The sequence below is a fragment of the Microcaecilia unicolor genome, chromosome 2, assembly GCF_901765095.1.
Source record: "Microcaecilia unicolor chromosome 2, aMicUni1.1, whole genome shotgun sequence".
NCBI classification, from domain to species: domain Eukaryota; kingdom Metazoa; phylum Chordata; class Amphibia; order Gymnophiona; family Siphonopidae; genus Microcaecilia; species Microcaecilia unicolor.
In genome coordinates this window covers 191840485-191863593 of record NC_044032.1, presented here as the reverse complement: position 1 = coordinate 191863593, position 23109 = coordinate 191840485, and the positions used below count along the sequence as shown (strand labels likewise).

Genomic DNA, 23109 nt, shown 5'->3' with positions numbered 1-23109 from the left:
GCCGAAGCCAGAGTAAGGGGGCACATTATAGCCCCCCCCCCCGCCGCCGCCATTTCCGACCCCCCCCTGCCGCCGTGGGTACCTTTGCTGGTGGGGGACCCCAACCCCCACCAGCCGAGGTCCGCTTCCTCCTGCCGCTGTGAGGTTTTTATAAGTTCTTCATCGGGATTCGTCCTCCGTCACTCTGTGCTGCTGTTCAAAGAAGCTGCTAGCTGAATGCAGTTTCGGACTGAGTCTGACGTCGCTGCTGCACGTTGTACGTGCAGGACGTCAGACTCATGTACAACGTGCAGCAGCGACGTCAGACTCAGTCCGAAAACTGCATTCAGCTAGCAGCTTCTTTGAACAGCAGCACAGAGTGACGGAGGACGAATCCCGATGAACTTAAAAAACCTCGCAGCGGCAGGAGGAAGCGGACCTCGGCTGGTGGGGGTTGGGGTCCCCCGCCAGCAAAGGTACCCACGGCGGCAGTAGGGGGGTCCAGGGCGAAATCTGCGGGGGCCCAGGCAGATAGCCATTTCTTTTTGGGGGCTTTTTACCTACTGCGGTAAAAAGGGCCTCAGCGAGCAGCAAAAACAGCTGCTGCAGCTAGCGCAGAATCCCAAAGTGTATAGGAAAGTATTTACTGAAGTACAGCTATGCAGCGGAAAAAGGAACACATCCTGAAAGAGTCATTGACAGTATCTTGTGATGAGCAACCCCTAGTTTGAATGAGTTGAAGACAAAACAACTAGGTGAAAGTTTCACCCTTACTGACTGAAAGACTGTATTATTACAGAGTGCTTACACAAATCTTGATAAGGCAGGAGATAAAGTTCTCAATGCCCAGGACAGAAAACACAGCACAGCTGTCTTTCCTGTCACCCGCTTTCGAAAAGGGAACAGCAGATTACATCAGATCAACAGACCTTCTTCAGAACAGTGCAGGACTGCTTATGTAAGCAATATCAAGTGCTGATTTTGACTTGTAAGACAGGGTCCATTACAATGATGATTTATAATCTGCCTGCCTGGCAATGGTCATTCCGGATGGTGTTTTGGTTTTCTTTAAGGAGCTGTTTGGTTTCCATCCAGAGCACTTTTACTGAAAAGATTAAACTGGTCATGGCAACAAAATTCATTACGGTAATTCAAGGCAATTTTATGAGCTTGAGCCTAGAGCTACATACCACTTATGTGTATCAAAGGTGCCTTTCATTGGCATTTTCTTGCACAAATATACAGGGCTCTATTCTATAAAGTAGCGCCTAAGCACTACAGCGCAAAACTCCAAGGTGGGCGTAAATGTGGGCGGAGCATGAGCAGACCATAAGACCTCTAACTGTTTTATAGTGTGGTTTACATTTGTATCACTTCATATATATATATATATAGATTTTTTTTCACTACCTATCACAAATTTCTCTAATGATTTACAGCATTTTATGTGCTCTTATATTTATATTCACTAATATATTCTATGTTTAATATTATTTTATATGCACTTACATTTATATTCACTATTTTCATATATAAATATATTTTGGGCTATACAGTTTCTTATTTATGTTTATTTGTGTTATGTTTTTCCATGAGGGCTCCTGACGAAAACTACCATGCTGAAACACGGCCCATGTTGGGTTTTAGCCTGTATGTACTATTCACGAGTAAACTATTTGGAACATTTAAACTGAATGTCCTCAGAATCTGTTGTCTTTGGACTTTTGTGTTTTTAGTGACTTCCACCCCTTTTTGGCTTGTGCTTGCAGTTTTTTGTGGAAGATTGTTTTGCTCTTTTGTTTTTTTCTCAGACCATCAGCATGACATCAAGTAAAGCACATAACTTATAGAATACTATCAGTTACACACATCACCTGGAGCACTTAGGCACAACCATTTACACCTGCTGTTGTGATGGTACAAAGGATTGCGCCTAGGTTTTGGCAAGCTAATGTGGGTTTGCCTTAGGTAAACCTAAGTACCATTACAGAATTGTCACTAAATGCCCCCCATTGTTTTGTTTTTTTTTTAGTTTGATTTCTTTTATTGATTTTCAATACAGAGATAAACACGAGCTCACAATATAGCAACAAGCAACATTCTACAAAATATGGCAATACCGGAGCTCACGTTTAAGAAGCTATCCATTTCTAGGTTAAGATTAAATTAAGAAAAGAGAGAGGAAGAAGAGAGAAAAAGGGGGGGGGGGGGGCTGGAGGATACAAATCAAAGCATGTAGCATGCATAGGCCATGAGATACACCAAGTTTAGTGTTTACCACTGTACAGTGTTGAAGTAAGATACAAGTGGTAGCCATTTCTCCCTATATAAAGCAAAACGAGGAGATTTCTTTGCAAGGTGTGACTCGTATTTGTAAATTTGATGCAATAAGTTCCACCATTCCTGGTAGGTGGTTTGGTGTAAGGACTTCCAATGTGAGAAAATTACCTTCAATGCTAAAGATACCATGGTGTTAACAAGAGTCCCTTCACTGTGAGTCAGCAAACTCTTGTAGCACTGATCTCTGAGTATCAGAAATTTATAGGTGATTGAGCCAGGAAGGTGAAAAATGTCTACCAGTTGTGACCAGATTTCTAGCCAGTATTTACGAATGCACACACAGTCAAATATAAGGTGCTTAATATTACCCACTTGAGACTGCCCCCCATTGTAGCACCTAAATCAAGATATCAAATTCTAGAATTGCCTCCATTGTGAAGTTGATGAGTGTTAGTCAAAATCTATTAGCTTATCTAAAGGAAAGAAGCTTAAAATTGGTTTTCCTGTTTCAAATAATGAATTGCACATGTAAGAAATGGTATAGCTACATGAAGCCTGCAAGAGTAAAACAATCATAGCATAGTAACATAGTAAGTGACAGCAAATAAAGACCTGAATGGTTCAACTAGAGTGACCAACAGTCATATTCATCATCAATTCAAAATTAAATCAACAGTGAGCGTGATATTATATATTACTTAAGCAGGTCTTTCTTTGGTATTTCTGGGACAGAGACTGTAATACTCTGTCCGGCTCTGTCCTTATAGCCAACTATTGGAGTTGCCGACAAAGCCCATGCCAGCCTATCTGAATCTGTCTTGTCATTTGCGGGACACAGACTGTAAAAGTCTGCCTGGCACTGTCTTCGCTTAACGTTTCAATAATGACTATAGTAACATAGTATATGATGGCAAATAAAGAGAAAAGTCATCCATGATGAAAGTTCTGTGGTTCCCCTCTTAGGAAGTTATTTTGTGAGAACAAGCTATGATAATGTCCCCATACCAAGTAAATTCAGCACTGAAATATTCTCCCTTGACTTTTTAAATCATTTTGACCAAATAAAGGTGATTTTGTCAGATACTGATGAAAGCCACAATGATCAATCAATCTTGTTTCACGGTATTTTTTTGTAACAATCAAAGCATGAGTTCAAGTATCTGAAACTGTAGCCAGGTATTCCACAAAAGCATCTTAAGAGCTAGTCTATCACCAGAATAGTGTTGAGAGACCTGTATGAATAAAGATGATGCCAGCTAGATTTGATGTGGAGTCTATTTAAGCCTATTTGTGCATGATGGAGATTCCTTGGTTTAAGAAGACAAATGTACCTTGGAGTGCAATACAATTTTTCTCAGTCCTACCACACCCTGTCAGCAAGTATTCAGCTGTGTAAACAGCACTTAAGATCTTTCAGAATGTGTTGGGTCAGCTGAAGCACAGTTATTTGCCAGTGATATGTCATGAGGGTGTGTAAAGCATTGATCATCCAATTGCCACAACCTGAGAAATTCTGTAAAGTCACGCTTATGCCTGGAATGTTCCACTTGGAAAAATGTGCTTGAAGATGTGTAAGGCAATAACTGAGAGGGAACGGTACGGAAAATATCATCATAGAAATGGAAACATTTGGAGTAACAGTGAAGAAGACATTTCTGAAGGGATCTAATTATGTTTGTTTCCATGACTACAAACGTAGAAGAACTGATAAGGTCACAGTTCATAAAGTTCTTCAAAGTCACGTGTATAGAAAACTACCAAGAATTCTTGGAGACAGTTGACCTTCTGAAAGTAAATGTTTGTGGAGGAAATATCTCCAAGAACAAATGCTGATTTCTAAAGAAATGGGAAAGGGAATTACCTTCTAGACAATTGACTTTCACACTTAGCATATGAAAATTTCACCTTCACATACTAGGATAACATAATTCTCCTAGTGTTACTGAGCATGTAAGTCCCTGTTGAGAGTCACTGGGGGGGGGGGGGGGGGGGGGGGGAGTGACTGGGAGGTCCCTGGATGGGAGGAGGCCTGGCCCATGTGGAGTAGCTTTGAAACAGAATGCAGAGAGTTAGTGCCCTAGTACTGAAGACTGAAAGGGGAGAGAAGTTTGGAAGGATATAAAGCTAAAGTTATGCCATTTGGTGGTGGTGGGGGGGGGTCTTTGGTTTCTTGCAGGTCTGGAGCAGGGGCATAGCCAGACCTCAGGGGGAGGGGGTCCAGAGCCCGAGGTGGGGGGCACAGTTTAGCCCGCCTCCCCCAGCCGCCGACCCCCGCCACCTTCGACCCCCCTCCCACCACTGACCCTCCCCTGTTGCCACCGCCGCCAAGTACCTTAGCTGGCGGGGGTCCCCAACCTCCGCCAGTCAAAGTCTTCTTCAGCGCCGGTCTCCAACGCCTTCGCTGATCTGTTTTTGTGAGCCCTGACTCCTGACATCCTGCATGCATATCCTGCACGCAGGACGTCAGGAGTCCTCATAGAAATGGATCAGCAAAGGACCCCCAACAGCAAAGATACCTGGCGGCAGCGGTGTTGGGGGGGTAGGGTCGGCAGCGGGAGGGGGGATCGAAAGTGGCGGGAAGGGTCGGCGGCAAGGGGGTCAAAAGTAGAGGGGGCTAGGGCTAAATCTGTGGGGGCCCATGCCCCCATGGCCCCACCTAGATATGCCTCTGGTCTGGAGTTGCCTGAACATCCCTTGTGATTAACCAGGAGAGAGAGGGGAGTCCTGAGAATTGGCGAGATCCACTGGCTGTGAGAGGCAGGTTGTGGATCCAATAAGTGGCAACTGGGAGATAGTGTGCTATGACTGGTAAAAGAAGGACCAGTGGACTGGAGCTAGGGAGAGCTCATCCCAGAACCAGGGTAGACCAAAGGTGGGGTCACCTCTGAAGGAGGGTCAGATCAAGGGGGGGGGGGGTTGTCTGAACCTGAAAAAGTGAATCAGTGTTAAGAAGAGGAGTATAGCCTTTGGGGATAATATCTCTCTACAGGATGGGCATAGACAAGAGAAGAAACTGTATATATATAAATAGCCATGAATGAGAATCCCCCTATAGATACACCTGAGAAGGATAGTGGCAAAGGCTTTCCCCCTGGGAATAACAGAAGTTGGAAGTTAAGGCTGTTTTGGAGTTTATCAAGTGACTGTACTGGAAAGGAGATTAAAGTTAAAGTCTGCTAGTTGCAGTGGTTTGCAAATAAAAGTTAAGTTTCATTATTAAACCTTTAGATTGCTGTGTGGTTCCTGGACTGAAGAGCTGAATGGAACCCAGAACTGGTGAGAGAATCTGACCTCCCAAACTCCCGGATCGCTATTCCGGACCATAGATCCACCCGTAAGCTCAATTGAGGGCAAACTGAAATGGATGTGAGGTGAGAGTGGCCATAAAATTGAACTGAACCAATATTTGATTTGTGGCCAGGGCCGGAGCTAGCGCACTGGTGAGACCCAAGTTATACTTGTGAAGAACGTAGTATGAAGTGACAAAGCGGGCAACTAGAAGCTGCTTCTCTTCCCTATCCAGAAGCGTTTTAAAAGTTTGATTGTGCCATTTACTCGAGGCATTCCTAAACATGTGCTGCATACATCTAGTAGCCTAAGAGAAATGACCAGAAGCAGTACTCAGTGTTTGTTGCTATAGCCACTTGCTTGAAACAGACAATAAACCAGAGGTCTATTAGCTATTAATTAGTGATAATAAATGGAAGCATTTGTAACTCAGTAGGAGAGCAATTACCATAAAGTTTTGGCATTCAAAATCCTAATCAAGGAACTAACAGGTATTCATGTTATTGGACAAGACCTAAGAAACTCATATGCAAAAGTTTTGCATGGATAACCTATGACATTAGTCAGACTAATCCTGTTGTTTTAATTCTCCATTCCGTTTCCCACATAAAATGTATCCAAACAATAGGCTTGGGGAAATTCCCTTGTGGGTCAGCACTAATATTTAGCTCCAGTCTGCCAAAGTTACCTAGTTCATTCTGGTCAGTCAAATAACAGCCCTAATGTTAATTTCTCGTAAAATAATGGTGTCCTGTATGGCTACACCAGTTCCAGAACCCAAATGCCAACCATGAATATTCATAACAACAAATGTTTTTGAAATGGTTTTTTTTTCACCATTGTTGTCCAAAGCAAGAAATGTCATGGCAATGAAATCAAAGAAAAAATATATTCCATCACAAGAAGAAATAAACATAATTCATGTACCTCAAACCAATCAAAACCTAGAGGTAAAAAAAAAACACCTGACAGTCTTCCATCTAAATATATTCTGATATCTAGCCTTTCAAACTCATCTAGACCAAATTACTAACGAATAAAGCCTTCCCTCATGCAAACCCAATAGCCCCCTCTTTACAAAGCCCTGCTAGCAGCTGCTGCACTACCACGTAGCAGACCTTAGCAAGGCTTTGTAAACAGGGGGAGTAAGAAATGAAGGCTACAGATTGAAAAGTGAGATAGAAGAGTTTAAGATGAAGACAAAAGATGGCAAGATGGGGAAGAGATGTTGGATACCCACCGTGGTGGAGAAAATTAAAATGACAGAGAATGTTGGCAAGAGGGCAGGGGAATGAGAGTGGAAGAAAGATGGAAAGAAAACCAGGAAAATGGGTGCAGAAGGCAGACGAAGAAAGAACACATGAAACTTAAGAACAAAACAAGAAGTGTTTTCCATGTACGTGTGAAATCTGTTTGGGTGGCTCTAAAAATATTTTTTTATGACCCTGCTCAGTTAGTCTCTTATTTTTTTCTCTGGTGAAAAGGAGCAGATCAAATATCTAAGCAGTCACAATGATGTATTTATTCTAAGACATAAATGAGCTCATTTTAAAAAGAGAAAAAAATCCAAAAAGCAGCGCAAAGCAGCAGATGGATGGGTTTGTTGGGTTTTTTGTTTGTTTGTTTTTTTGCTACAACATCCAAATCGCTATTTTTGAAACATATTGTTACGACATTTTCCTATGCAGTATCTCCAAATCGCAAAAGGGTGTATTTGGGCATGTTCAGGGTGGGATTTGGATGTTCCCAAAACTTGGACATTTTTTTGCCATAATGAAACAAAGCCAAAACGTCCAGGGCTAAAAAAATTGACATTTTGGTCCAGACCTGTTTCAATCAAACTAAGTCAAAAAATGGTGCCTTACATGGCCAGAGGGATTAAAGCATGACCCTCTCACTCCTCCGATAGAAGCAGCTCCTGAATGTTGCTTGGATTTGGGGGACTAGAGTAAGTGTTAAGCTTTACCCCAAGATTCCTGACTTATGTTCTCACTACAATGGCACCTAAATCTGCTCAACTGCAGGTCTCAGGATCTGAAATTTGCTGCTATCAGAAGTTAGACTGGAGCCAGTTCTGGAAGTTTTTAGAAGAAAGCTAAAACAATCTTTAGAGAAGCTTTTCCAGAGCTAAATATTTGACTGATGCAGAAAAATGGAGATGGCTGTAATCAGAACTTTCTAAACTATCTGTGTAAAGCCTAATACGGGTGGAGGGGTATTTTCAATATGACGTCTAAATCCAAAAATCCAAATTGGAAAGAAAGTAATTTTCGAAAAAGAAACACGTCTATCTTTTTTTTTTCAAAAAATACTGTTTTGAACAAGATTTTGTGCTTTACACATTTTGTTTTTTGGTCCATTTTTGAAAAAAAAAAAAAAAAAAAAAAAAAAACAAATAAGTGCAAAACGTAGAGATTCATACCATTGGGATGTAGGAGAAGCCAGCATTTTTAGTAGACTGGTTCCCCAGACACCCCAGGAGAACAATGGGGCACACTAGAGGGCACTTCTGTGCACTTCATAAAAATGCTCCCAGGTGCACATCTCACCTTTGTTCCCTTATCTCATCCCATAAGCCCTCCAAAACCCACTACCCCCACTGTACACCACTACAATAGCCCTTATGGGTCAATGGGGCACCTATAAGTGGGTACAGTAGGTTTTTGCTGACTTTGGGAGGGGTCACAGTTTCCACCACAATTGTGACAGAGGGAGATAGGGACACGAGTCCCCCACTCCATAGTGCACTGCACCAACCACTACACTTCTCCATGGACCTGCATGCTGCTCTAATAGACCTGACTAACATCTGAGGCTGTCATAGAGGCTGGTAAGTCATATTTTTATTCACATTTTTTGAGGGGTGGGAGGGGGTCAGTGACCACTGGGGGTGATACATTGAGGGGTCACCCCTAATTCCCTCCAGTGGTCATCTGGTCATTTAGGGCACATTTCTGTGCCTTATTCATTATAACAACAGGTCTACCTCAAAACGTCTTAGCTTTAGTCCTGGACGGTTTTGTTTTGTTCTATTATGGCTGAAAAATGTTCAAATCTTAGGAACGCCCAAATCTCACCTTTAACACACCCCCTTGAGATTTGGATGCAATGGAGAAGAACAGTATAGAAAAACATCTAAAAAAAATAGGTTTCGAAAATACTGATTTGGATGTTTTTATGAGAAAAACGTCCAAATGCTGCTTGAAGCTACTTTTTAAACATTTTTCTCTTTCGAAAATGAGCCCCATAAATTGTTAGTTATAGGTCTCAAGAGTCTTATTAGAATAGTTTGCTTGAGTGAATTCCTTCAAAAAGGCGGTAAATAAATCCTAATAAATAAATAAATTGTGTGATGACTTGCTAGTTTTACATTTGTAATTCGCTAAGAACAGTGACTCTGTAAAATTAAATAGGTAAATACACTGAGCTTGATTCAACACATTACTTACTAATACAGTAACGGAAATGGGATGGGATTTGATATACTGCTTTTCTGTGGATACAGTCAAAGTGGTTTACATATTACATGCAGATCATAAGGAGCTATAAGGAATCATAAGGAGCTGCAGCGGGAATTAAACCCAGCTCCCCTGGTTTTCAGGCCACTGCACTAACATAACATAACAGTAGCCATACTGGGTCAGACCAGTGGTCTATCTAGCCCAGTATCCTGTTTTCCAAACAGTGGCCAAGCCAGGTCGTAAATACCTAGCAGAAACCCAAATTGTGGCAACATTCCATACTACAAATCCCAGGGCAAGCAGCTGCTTCCCATGTCTGTCTCAACAACAGACAATAGACTTTACATTCAGGAACTTGTCCAAACCTTTTTTTAAAACCAGATATGCTAACCGCTTTTACCACATCTACCGGCAAAGAGTTCCAGAACTTAACTATTCGTTGAGTGAAAAAATATTTCCTCCTATTTGTTTTAAAAGTATTTCCATGTAACTTCCTGGAGTGTCCCCTAGTTTCTGTACTTTTTGAATAAGTAAAAAATCGATTTACTTCTACACCACTCAGGATTTTGTAGACTTCAATCATATCTCCCCTCATCCGTCTCTTTTCCAAGGTGAAGAGCCCTAACTTCTTTAGCCTTTCCTCATATGAGAGGAGTTTCATCCCCTTTATCATTTTGGTCGCTCTTCTTTGAACCTTTTCTAATTCCGCTATTTTTTTTTTTAGATACGGCGACCAGAACTGAACGAAACACTCAAGGTGAGGACGCACCATGGAGCAATACAAAGGCATTATAGTATTTTCGGTCTTATTCACCATTCCTTTCCTAATAATTCCTAGCATTCTGTTTATTTTTTGGTCGCCACCACACACTGAGCAGAAGATTTCAGTGTATTATCTACAATGACACCCAGATCTTTTTCTTGAGCGCTGACCCCCAAGGTGGACCCTAGCATCAGGTAATTATGATTTGGATTATTCTTTCCAATGTGCATCACCTTGCATTTGTCCACATTAAATTTCATCTGCCATTTGGAAGCCCAGTCTTCCAATTTCCATTAGGTTACTCCTCCACTCCTACACTGAGCACATGCAAACTAACAAGGACTTTGTCTTGTCAATGCCTTACAAGTAATCGGTCTTTTGCAGGCATGTTTTAACCCCTTCCTCTCTATTTACTTTTCCATGTCCCCTTTAATTGCACAGTGAACTTTATAAACAATGACGTTCTATAGCAATTTAGCATCAGTAGTGCTATGCAGCTTTACTGTGTATACATTATCATAGTTTTCTACATATGCAAACCATGATTACCTCAGTGAACTTCTGCGATTTTCATTGAGTGAACAAGCACACTGTGTTCTAATTTCCAGCACCCCCTACAGCTTATGCAAAGTTGTTTGAAATGTTTATTATCGGCGTGATTTCACAAAAACTAGCCCATGAATCACAGCAATCTAGAGAGATATAATCACATCATCTTGAAAAATTATGTATTGTCTGGGTAATCATACAAATTGCTTGCTTTGCATTCCAAATTGTTTTAAGGAGTATAATAAAGGAATGTAAATCTGTTAATTGAGTCTGTTATCATGTTGCTAGCTGTAATCACAGAGTAGCGTGCACTACACTTTCACTTTACAGTCGAGAAAATAAGCTCAGATACTAAGCATCGTCTTAATCAAGAACAATTACGTCAAGAACAAAATAAGAAAATGGATGACCCTCCAGACTAGAAGAGAATGCACTGTATCATTGAAGACATTACCATCAATTAGTATTTCCGAGTAAAACTGTACAGCACTATACAGCTAAACATAAGTGGCAATCCCTGCTCCAAGACACTTAACTGGATTCCATTTTCTGTGTTAGAGATTTTACCATCTAAATGTAACGAGCTCTGTGCAAGGTCTTTTTATAGAACGAACCACCATTCTCTTTCACTCTCTTCTCTGTGGTGGGTGGTGTTAATACTGCCACACATCTCTGTTCAATCACTTAAAGCCTTTGCTTTTATTTATAGAGCTGTCCCTGCTGGCAATAGCGAAGGGAATAGGAATGAGGCACCAGCTTCTTCCCTAGCTCTGCACCATTAGGATGCTCAATAAGTCCTTTTGGCATCTGTGATGTTTAGTCATTTGAAATCCTGTCTGTATTCCAATCATTTGACAGCAGTACAGAATCCTGGTAACCAGAGTGGTCCCAGGAAAAGCTGCTTTGTAGTCTGTGGTACGTTTGACTGGAATAACATGGGGATAATCACAGTATAGAAAAGAAGCCTTCAAGAACCGAGAGATCTGTTTGATCACAACAAGCTCACATACTGCCACATCTTCTGATCTTGTGAAAGGTATCATAAACTATAAATAATCCAATCTGATAGCACCTCATTGAAAACATATATCCTTAGTATTTCTGAAATGACATGTTCATCTTTTAAATAAAAAAGCCACGGCAGTGCCTTGATGCTGAATTAAACATACAGGTTTTGCATCAGCCCCTTTCGTTCATAACAGAATCTGATTGCTGGCTCCGCTTTATACTGTTTAATCAAATGCCATTGTGATTCTGCTTTTCTGAGTATCTGTAACATTGGTTTCTGCCAGGTACTTGTGATCTGGATTGGCCACTGTTGGAAACAGGATACTGGACTTGATGGACCATTGGTCTGACCCAGTATGGCTAGTCTTATGTTCTAGAAAATTTTCAAAACAGCCCACCAAGTAGCAAGGTCCATGGCTATGTCTAACCATCAGTTCTCAAGGGAAAATACAAGCTTAATTTCCTTTTGATTTAACTGGCTAGGGGGGAAGTACCCACAAAGATTTGCATCTACTTTTATCTGTGGGTACTTTCTCCCTTTCCAATATCACACATAGTATTGCCTGCTCCAAACTAACCTCACTTCCAAGATCACTGGGAAAAGATCCAGTGTACCTGAATGTAACTCACCTTGAGCTACTACTGAAAAAGGTATGAGCAAAATCTAAATAAATAATAAATAAATATCTGATTCCAGAAAATTAATTTGTAAGGTATTTGCTGGTCTGTGAATGTTATGTTGGAATTTGACTGAAGATAGCTAACCCCCCCCCCCCCCCCCCCCCCCCCACACACACACACACACACCCGACGCAGGCATGATGCCAAAACACGGCCGTCCCAGGTCAGATAAGAAAGTTTTTGCATTTGGACCTGTGGTCTTGCCTCTGTTTTTTGCTGTCTCCAATGTTGTATTGTACTATATTGTATTAGTAGATTTCTATTACACTTTTAACTAATGCTACAGAGCGGATTACAACAAAAGTAACTTCATATTAGAAGGAATTTACAATATACATCGAAATTAATTGACTGAACAACCTAATACAATAACAGCATTATCACTACAATTAATAAGATTACAGTTCTTCAGATCAAATTACCAGAGCTACAATCTTTGCCTTGAAAACAAGTAGGTCTTAAGAGCCTTTCTAAATAAGATACAAGATGTAATCTGATGTAGCTGAATTTGAATACCATTCCAGATCTTAACACATTGGAAAGCAAAAGAACATCCTCTAATAGATTTATAATTTATATTCTTCATGGAAGGAAAATCCTGTAATAACCTCTTCCCACTTCTCAGATGAGATCTATTACTTGGAAATATTAAAAGCTGACCTACTGTTTCAGAATTCAGTACACAGAAGCTTTTATAAACCAAGCATGCAAACTTAAAATGAATATACTATCAATCCTAAACCATAGCTTCAGAATATCTCCTCAAACAGAATCTCAACCTATCTGACTCAGTGCCATCTCAATAGCAACTTTTTCTCTGTGTTGACAGCACAACTGCCCTCCTCAAAGATCTGATTATGCCCTCACTCTTTATCGCAGAGGTTCTGCACTTACTGCAGATGAATGTTGGCTATTATTATAATGTGCATACCATAGAAAACAGGCCTCCAAGTTCCATGCTACTAATATTCACAACTTGCAAGGAATATCTACTGATTCTATGGCATTTTATGTAGCATGTTTTCATATTGTATGATACACATGAACCAGCCCACCACAGTTGAAGTTCTTTGATAAACTAAACAGATTAGAAATCACTTTGAAATATAAAATATCTGCCTGCTGTACAAAATGTTAATAAGGATCCTTTGACATGATTCCAGTTTGAATATCTTGCTGAGGTGAGGGATAACAGTGACTCACATATTTTTCTGAAATCTGTGAAAGGTAACACTTGCAACACAAAAGAGGAATCTGAAACAGAGCCCATTAAAACGTGGAAGAGGGGAGCAAGGAAAAGGGCAGCACATAATCCATATCAGTCCTGGCTTTAATTAATTTCTTCCCTCATTACCCACTCATAAATAATTGAACACAAGATAAGATTGTTCAATTAGTCTGACCAATAATCCTGTTTAAACTATCTTTAAGTAAAGCTATAAAACTTTCTCAAAGTAAAGATGCATTTTAATTGCTCTTCCTGTGTAAGGTTTTGTAGCCACCCTGTTCAGCAAGGCAACGCAGACTGCTTTTTCTTCTCTTTGTTGAACCTTGGATGACATCATATATCTACATGAATATTCAGTTTTCAATAGATTTTTAAAATATTACTATACCACTCTTCTCAGTCAAATCAAAACATTTTACAAACAGAACCCACTAAAATGGGTCAATGCTAGAGTTTTTATTTATTTATTTATTTATTTATTTGTTTGATTGTTCATTTTTGCTATTTTCTATCAACATGATTGGAATTTTTATGTCTTAGAGGCAAATAGATCTTCATTTGGGACTTACAAAAGTTTTCATCTAAACTTCATCCACCATCTAGTATGAATGCGTTTAATAGTATGTTATTAATTAACAACAACAAAAAAAAAACAGCCTCAAGCAGATGAGGAAAATGGATACAACCACTTCACTGATGTCAAATTATAACATAGAGGTGCAGTTTGAAGGCACAAAATAAGGCTCTTTGCATATTCCAGTTCTATGCACATCAGAAATTTGTTCTCCATGCTCTATATTTAGACTGAAAAGAAATAGCAACTGAATGATATGGTTTCCTCACAGATGAGCAGTCCCTGGCTCTTTGGAAAGGCAGACAGCCAAAATTCTTGTGCCGGTCAGTATTTCTGCAGGCTTTTAGCCAACTCTCCACAGGATCACAGCCAGGTTCTCCCTGCATGAAATACTCTTCAATCTGTCATCTACTCTCCTTTGTCTTAAACCCAGTAGTAATTTAAATGGACTCACGTTCCCAGGGACAAGCCCAGGGGATCCAAGACACAGGAGATGGCTCTTGCTACTACTGTTCAGTATTATAATTCAGACTGGAGCTGATTCTATACTGCCTTTTAAACTTTCTTGTGCAGAATCATCTTATTACTGGGTTGGGCTTTGACTGACTTAATTGAATATGCATTTTGTTCTTCAGGACACAGTACAGTACATAACTGAATTTATGACAATAAGCATGAGACTACTCATTCTTTATTGAGAAATCAAATTACTATTTGTATATCAGCAATACTACTACTACTACTTGTACTAATCATTTCCATAGTACTACTAGATGTACACAGCACTGTACACATTATATACAGGTACTTTCTCTGTACCTAGAGGGATCACCATCTAAGTTTCTTTTTGGACCTGGGGCAATGGAGGGTTAAGTGACTGCCCAAGGTCGCAAGGAGCTGCAGCGGGAATCAAACCCAGACCAGCAGGGTCAAAGCCCATTGCACTAATCATTAGCCTACTCCTCCACTGCAACCTATACTGTTTACTGGAAGCCACATTGAACTCAAACGTGTTTGGGACAATGTGGGATATAAATGTCACAAATAAATAAAACAACCAAAATAGGAAGCAGGAAGCAAAGGTAAATGGTTATAGCATGACACCAGCAAACCAACACAGGCCTCTAATTTTATATTCAACTTGTAGAGCCAAACATGTACTTATCCAAACTCAGTGGCGTTCCTAGCCTCGACAACACCCGGGGCGGATCGCCGATGCACCCCCCCCCCCCGGCGAAATGACCCCCCCCCCCCGGTGCACGCCACTAGGGGGGGTGCCGCGGCGCACGCCTGTCGGCTGCGAGTTCGAATCGCTACGCTAAATTCTCTCGTTTGCTGCAGCTCCCTCCCTCTGCACCCGGGGTGGACTGCCCCCCACCTTGGTACGCCACTGTCCAAACTATAAACTATTTGCCACAGATGGTTTGCCTTATCGGTCCCTAACTCAATCAAAAAGGCTATTTCTCTCTAGCAAAAGTCTCTGGAAAGTCTGAGTTATCTCGCCTAAGATTACTTTATCTTTGTGCTCAACAAAGATAACCAGAAAATTCCCTCTCAGAGCTCTTCTAGTAATATCTCATTTTTATCAGATTAAAGACTGCTGCCTTAGCATCAGAGGGCTTGATTTACTACAGCATAACAGATCCAAAGAGGAATGCTTACAAGGGAGGTATTGATATCCTTCAAACACTGTGGTACTTGTCCAATCATTCCTAAAATGGATGCACTTGAGGTTGAACAAGCTGAAATTAAACAAACAAGACCAAGTGGCTTTTCAACATTTTATAACTGAATCCTTGTGTTACTTAACTGGTAATTTACTTAAGATGTGTAATTAAATGCAAGAAGAAAGGATATTAATCACTGATTTTGAAACAAAGAGGACCTTCTAGACCACAGTTTGATTAGTGTAAGGCCACAGCTTAAAATAAAGGGTTTTTGAGCTCACTAAAGCACAAAAAAATGTATCTTCAATGCATCCTTTCCCAAAATAAAACCTATGTACTTTTAGTTCTAAATGTAAGAGATCTGTTAGCGATGGGCATTATAGGTTCATTGAAGTCCTTAAATAGCATCATCAAATTCAGGTTTATTTCAAATGAAAAGTTTCCAATGTCAAATCATCTTTAATTTGCTTTTAATGTTTGAGAAATTGGAAGCTACCTTATGAATACTCGTTTGTACCTTCAGCACATTTGAACCAGAAACTGGAATCTGGCTCCATGACCCTTCACTCACAACCACCCAAGGATTCTTTCCACAATTTGTACTCCCTTCCAAAATACTTGGGTACATATTTTATGCTTTCCTATGCTAAACAAAGTCTCAGTTTGTAACTACATCCTTAACTACAAGTTTATTTACATATTTGCAGCCCCAACATCACATTTCATATGCACAATCAAAATCCTTCAGTGAACTACACACTCTTTTTAATTGTTTTTTATTCTGTGGCCTGTCTGTCCATCTCAAGTTCTCAACTAAATTGCAAGTGGCAAGGAGGAGGAATTTCCCAGGGCATAAGTTACTGACAAAATATAATAAAACTAGCCGTTAAGCCCGTAAAAACTGGCGAGTATTGCAGCCCTCCTCTCTCCCCTGGCGTCACCCCGTCCACCGATCCTCCCCCCCCCATATCCCGCGACCCTCCTCTTCCCTTGCCCCCCCCCATGTCCAGCAACCCTCCTCTGTGCCCTGCTCTCACCCCAAGTCCAGCAACAATGGCCACTCCCCCCTGCCCTCCCCCATATCCAGTTACCCTCATCGCCGCCGCTCCCTCCCCCATCCATGCCGGGCCCCCTGCATTGACCTGACAGCGCCTCTCACCTCCGTGTAAAAGCGCTGCAGGCAGCAGCAGATCACTCTGCTGCTGCCTGCAGCGCTTCCACACGGAGGTGAGAGGCGCTGTCAGGTCAGTGTAGGAGGCCCGATACAGAGGGGGGCGGGAGCGGCGGTGGGGATGGGGGGGAGGGTGGAGGTTGTTTCACGCGATGTTCCTTTCCAGGCAGCAGCGGCGGCGGCCGACAATTCGACTCCATTTCCCTCTCTGTTCCGCCCTCGTCATGACGTCTTGACGCAAGGGCAGGACAGAGAGGGAAGTCTGTACTGCGCATTTGCAAGTGAGTACGGTCACTTGCCGTTTATATGTTTGATATAAACGGCAAGTGACCGTACTCACTTGCAAATGCGCAGTGTATTGTATTCTGCCAACTCCCAAAAAGGTTCAAAGTGGATAACAAATATAAAATATAAATAGCAAAATAGTATGACAAATACATTTTTAAACAAATAAGGGTCCTGTTTACTAAGGTGCGCTAGCATTCTTAGTACACGCTAATTTTTACTGCATGCTAAAAACGCTAGTGCGCCTACAGCGCGGTTTAGTGAACAAGGGAACTAAGTTTTTTTAATGTCTCTAAAAAGGATAATAATATATGTACTTATATGCATGTCAAGGGCGTAGTTTGGGTGGATTAGGGACAGAGCTGTGGTGTTACATATTTTATAAAATATGTGAGTACACAAAGTACATGCATACATTTATAACTGCCTATGAGCTGGTGGACATGTGTGCATTGACATTCATGCACTATAGGAATGGATCTGGGAGTATTTTATAATGGCACATATACGCCTATGTTGTCTTCAGCCACTTTTTTGGATTTCTAATATAGGTGACCCATGTCTTTGCAAAGCCCTATATCATGTATGTGATATACAAATAGTCAATGCCATCACTGTAGTCTTTTCACTGGCTAGGAGTCATGTACCAGTCACGTACGAGTTTGGGTCACTTTTTAAGCAAAGACTGTGACTCTCTCTGCTCCCCTAGAGGTGGTGAACTCTGCAGTACCTCTTGCCCTTGCCACCTTATAAAGTGAAAATCTTGACTTGAGGATCAACCAGGGAACTTCTGTATAGTAATTCATGGTGCTTGCCAACTAATGGGTCCTTTCACTAAGCTGCTGGAAAAAGGGCCCTTTGGTAGCGGCGGGGGTTGTTTTTCCCATGCGCCGGGGCCATTTTTACCGCAGCAGGTAAAAAGCCCCTAAAAATGGCCAAGCAGTAAGATTACTCTTACCGCATTGCTATGCGGTGGGAGCACTTACTGCCACCCACTCAGGTGGCGGTAAGGGCTCCCGCAGTTACTTGATGGCAATCGGGCAGCTTGCGGCGATGCCCAATTACCACCAGGTCAGCACTGCGCTATAAAAAAGTTTTCTACAGTGACAAAAATGGCGCACATTTGAGGTGGAACTATCGCCGGCAACCATGTTGGGCCGGTGGTAGTTCTGATATAGCATGCGTTAAGCCCATGTTGGGCTTACCGACGCTTTGTAAAAGGGCCCCTAAGCCACCCAGCTTTTAAGGCTTCCTCATAAGATTTGAAATAATTACCAAAATAGAGCTCTAGTGGAGGCAAATGTTTAGATGGCATTCCACAAATAACTTTTGTAGCCAATACCATATCTTATAATTACAGTGTATATAATTCCTATCTTGAAATAAACTAATTTTACAGCAGCCTGTATTATAAGGATTATTTGTCATGTATTCAAAATGATCACCCATGAGTTGGCCAGAGGAAAACACCACAACCCACGCTGAGTCATGACCTACGAAAGTTCTGAACTCTGAGAGAGCAGTTCCATCCTGACGCCATCGGAAGACATCACCCACTTGTATGCCTGACTCAGTCTTGTTTGTCGCCGAAAAATAATAATATGATATTACTAGGGCTCTAGTGAACATTCAAGAAGTCACTCATGGTTATATATAAATTGCAAATTATTATTGTAATTTATCTTTAATATAGACAGTGATGTGAAAGCAGATTTTTAGAAAGAATGTACAAATTGAAATTGAGATGTCCAGGTCTCATGACATGTCAATTTCCACTAGTATTTTAGAAAAGGATCTGCCGACATAAAGTACAAGCAGGAATAAACATGTCTCTGCCACCTACATGTGGCAGAAGCACCCATTTGACAACTTAGATTTTGAGCTCTTCTGGGACAGGGAAATAGCCAGCATACCCGAATGTAACTCACCTTGAGCTACTACTGAAAACGTTGTGAGCAAAATCCAAAGAAATAAAAAAAACATGTCAATAAGTTGGAGTGGAGGGTTACCTAATGGTTAGAGCACCAGCCTAACTATCCAGAGCTGCCCAATACAAATCCCACTGCTGTTCCTTGTGATCGTGGGCAAGTCACTTAACCCTCCATTGGCTCAGGTACAAAATTACATTGTGAGCCCTCCAGGGACAGAGAAATACCCAGTGTACCTGAATGTAACTCACCTTGAGCTACTACTGAAAAAGGCATGAGAAAAATCCAAAAAAATAAGCAAAATACACATGTGATTGCAATTTTAGAAGCATACACGTCTGTGTTTCCCCCAAGTTGTCACAATGTCCAATATCATTTCCCAGTAACACTTTTGGAAGATGGGGGAGAGGAACAAAAATCACTGGAGATAAAGGGGCTTCTTTCCCTTAATCCCTCCAGTGGGGCATTGCACCATGTGAGCATCTTTATAAAACCTAGAACAGCATTTCCCAAGTCCGGTCCTGGAGTACCCCTTGCCAGTCAGGTTTTCAGGATATCCACAATGAATATGCATGACAGAGACCTGTGTATAATAGAGGCACTGTATGCAAATCAAGTTCATGCATATTCATTGTGGATATCCTAGAAACCTGACTGGCAAGGGGTGCTCCAGGACTGGACTTGGGAAATAATGGCCTAGATGCCCCCACTAGCAGGTATAAATCCCAATGTTGATCTCAGAAGCAATTTGTGTATATATATGAGTACTGAACAAGCTGCAGCAAAGCCACTGCACAATGATTCTCATAGCACTCATCTGCCCTTAATAGAACTAGTTCCCTTTCATCCTCATCCTAACAATTCTATCTCCTTGCTAGTTGCTTCAATTCCCAATACTGATAACTCACAGGAGGGCTGACTTCATCCAGATCTCAAGTTGCTCAAACTCACAACATGGAAATTAAGCAGTCTCTAGCATCTCTCTTGGTGTTCCTCAGCTCCTATAAGTCATCTTCCACTAGAAGAATACATGCTTTCAAGAAGAGAAGGTTTTCAGTCTGGTGTTCTACTAACAGCCATGACCCAGTCAGATTCTACAGTATCTACGGCATTTATATCATCATGGGCTTCATCAGAATTCATCTTGGTGTACTACTAGCCTTTCATTTGCCAACAGATAACCTTCCAGCTTCATTGCAGCTAGTTGTATGCTTCATGAAAGAGATACTTCATATAAGTTCATATAAAACTTCCATTGCAAAAGACCCTGTACCTTCAGACGTGACTCTAGTCTTTGCTTCATCCATCAAGTCTCCTTTTGAACCTCTAGAAACAACATCTCTCAAGTTTGCAACTTGGAAAGTACTATTCTTCATAGCTATCACTTCAGGTAGAAGAGTTAGTGAACTTTAGGCATTGGTATCATATGAATTATATACCCAATTCCATCATCCTTTGGACATACCCCAAGTTTTTGCAGAAGGTTGTATCACCTTTCTACCCAAATGAAGAAATTGAGGGGGTCTTTTACTAAATCTTAGCTCGATTTATCTGCAGCAGGGTCCATAGGAATAAAATGGGCCCTGCTGCAGATAATTTGAGCTAAGCTATAGTAAAAGACCCCCTGAGTCTTCAGACAGAAAGTGGTAAGCACTTTCACTCAGGAGAAAGCCCTTCATAACATAGATCATAAAGGTGCTCTCACCTCCTGCTTGAATAGAATTGTTCCACTCAGGAAGTCATCTGAACTATTCATTTCATTTAATTCAAACAGAACTGGAAGGACAATTGCAAAAAAGAACATTAGTAAACTGGCTGGCCTTCTGAATACAAATCTGCTATAAACACATGTATGTTCTTCTCAACTTGAAGGTCAAATCTCATCACCTTAGAGCTAGAGCAACTACAGCAGCCCTCTTAAATATGCTTCATTGACTACAAACTGCAAGGCAGCTGGCCCTCTCTTCTGACTTTCATTGCACACTACTGTTTGCACCATGAATCAGAAAAGAACAGTTCCTTTGGTCAAGCAGTACTGGTCAACCTACTCTTCTAATTTAACAACTTCTTTAAAATTTTAATTTTTTATATACCACCTGCAAGCCCAAAAGCTATCAAGCCATAGAGGCTGTTCCAAGGACTAATACAATACATTGCTGAACAGACCTAAATTTGGGTGTCACCCACAGGTACATCTGACACAATGGAAAAAGCAATGTTGCTCACCTGTAACAGCTTTTTCCATAGAAGAGCAGGATTCCACAAATAATCCTTCCCACCTCCCCAAGAGATGTCTAAGTTTATTTATTTATTTGTTACATTTGTATCCCACATTTTCCCACCTATTTGCAGGCACAATGTGGCTTACATAATACCGTGAGGCAGTATCTACCTCCGGTGATGAAACAAATACAGAGTAATGTTATAGTCAGTGAAATAAATATGTTACAAACACAGTAGGGAATCATAGAAAAGAGGGGTTATAATGTGATCATTATAAGTTTTTGTTTGTTGTATTGCTGGGTTAAGCATTTAAGTTCGATCAGAAGGGTATGCCTTTCGAATAAGTTGGTCTTTAGTGATTTCCGGAAGCTGAGGTGGTCGTTTGTTGTCTTTACGACTTTTGGTAGTGAAATTCCAGAGTTGCGTACTTATATAGGAGAAGCTGGATCCATAAATTGATTTGTACTTAAGACCTTTGCAGCTAGGGTGGTGAAGATTTAAATATGTTTGTGATGATCTAGTTGAGTTTCTAGTTGGCAGGTCTATTAGGTCATACATATATCCCAGGACATTGCCATAGATAATCTTGTGGACCAGGGTGCAGACTTTGAAAGTAATAAGTTCTTTAACTGGGAGCCAATGTAGCTTTTCTCGAAGTTGAGTTTGTGAACTAACTGAGGAGCCGAGAAAACTGCAGCACATATGCTCAGAACTTTGCATTACAGTTCTAAGCTCTGGGAAACAGTTCTGTGCCAGAACTATTGGATGACATCACCCACTTGTATGCTTCATCAATCCTGCTGTCTACAGAAAACATCTGTTACAAGTGAGAAGCATTGCTTTATTACCAAAATGCATGTGGATGTACAGAGTCATTCGGAAATAAAGTAAAAGCATAAAGGCTGCAGAGTGAGTGGAAGAATTACAATAGGGTTGGAAAACATACATTCACAGAAAATTAAATGTATTTTTAATTTCTTTTTCCTGTAACTCATTGACTTTCTTTGCTTCTCCTTCTAGAATTCTAATCGATTCCAAGACAGTGGATCCAGCTGTTAAGGAAGGGCAGCACAGATGTGCAGTCAATTTCAATTTTAATTGATTGCTGCCTCGGTCACCTTAGAAACAGTAGAAAATTGATTCCAATTTTCTGAGTGTCTACCTGACTTTGCATTTGCAAGTTATCATTGGTTTTTGCTCTGGTCCTTGTACAGCAGAGCTAATAGTATTAAGTAATGCTTGTGATTTTAGGTTTTTACTGGTAAACACTGTTAAAACAACCCCCCCCCCCCCCCCCCCCCAACACAATTAAAAAAAAGTAAACGGCCAGACAACAAAGGTAGGAAAAAATTAATCTTATTTTTAGTTTAGGATAAAGTAGTGTGGTAGCTGTGTTAGTGGCCCTTTTACTAAGCCACATAGACACGTACACGCGTCCTACGCACGGCAATTTTTTTTCTATCCATATTTTTATTGAAAGTTTCAAATACATAATACAGCAAAAACAGAGCATGAATACAATTTAGTCAGCCGGTAAATCAAGAAGCCTGCCTAACCAAACTAACTAAAGGAAAACAACTATCAACCTGTAAGAGTAGATACAAATCTTCTCCTCATGTGTCACTGTATCATGAGGGGCATCTGCGAGGGGGTATTTATGTCAACCCCTGCGTATACCCAATGCGGCAGAGTCTTAGCATATATGCGTGTCAATTTTGAACTACTGCCCGACTACTGTGTGGCCGGGGAGGTAATTTCAGTTTTTTATGCGCATCCACTAAGTGCGCCAGAAATTTTACAGCACATAGCGCTAACCACGCGGTAATTAACATTGTACATGTGTAGACCATTATCACCCAGTTAACGTATGAGACTTTACCGCTAGGTCAATGGGTGGTGGTAAGGTCTCAGGCCCATAATGGACGTGTGTCAATTTTTATTTTGCTGCACGTCCATTTTCAGCCCCCCAAAAAAGGCCTTTTTTTGCAGGGGTGCTGAAAAATGGACCTGCATGCATCCAATAC

The 23109-nt window shown here is 41.0% G+C and overlaps 1 protein-coding gene across 1 annotated transcript in view; it reads right to left on the bottom strand.

The window, feature by feature from the left end:
- CHSY3 (chondroitin sulfate synthase 3) overlaps window positions 1-23109 on the bottom strand; it is a 497408-nt gene that overhangs the window by 340795 nt on the left and 133504 nt on the right. The gene's annotated exons all lie outside the window — the stretch shown is intronic.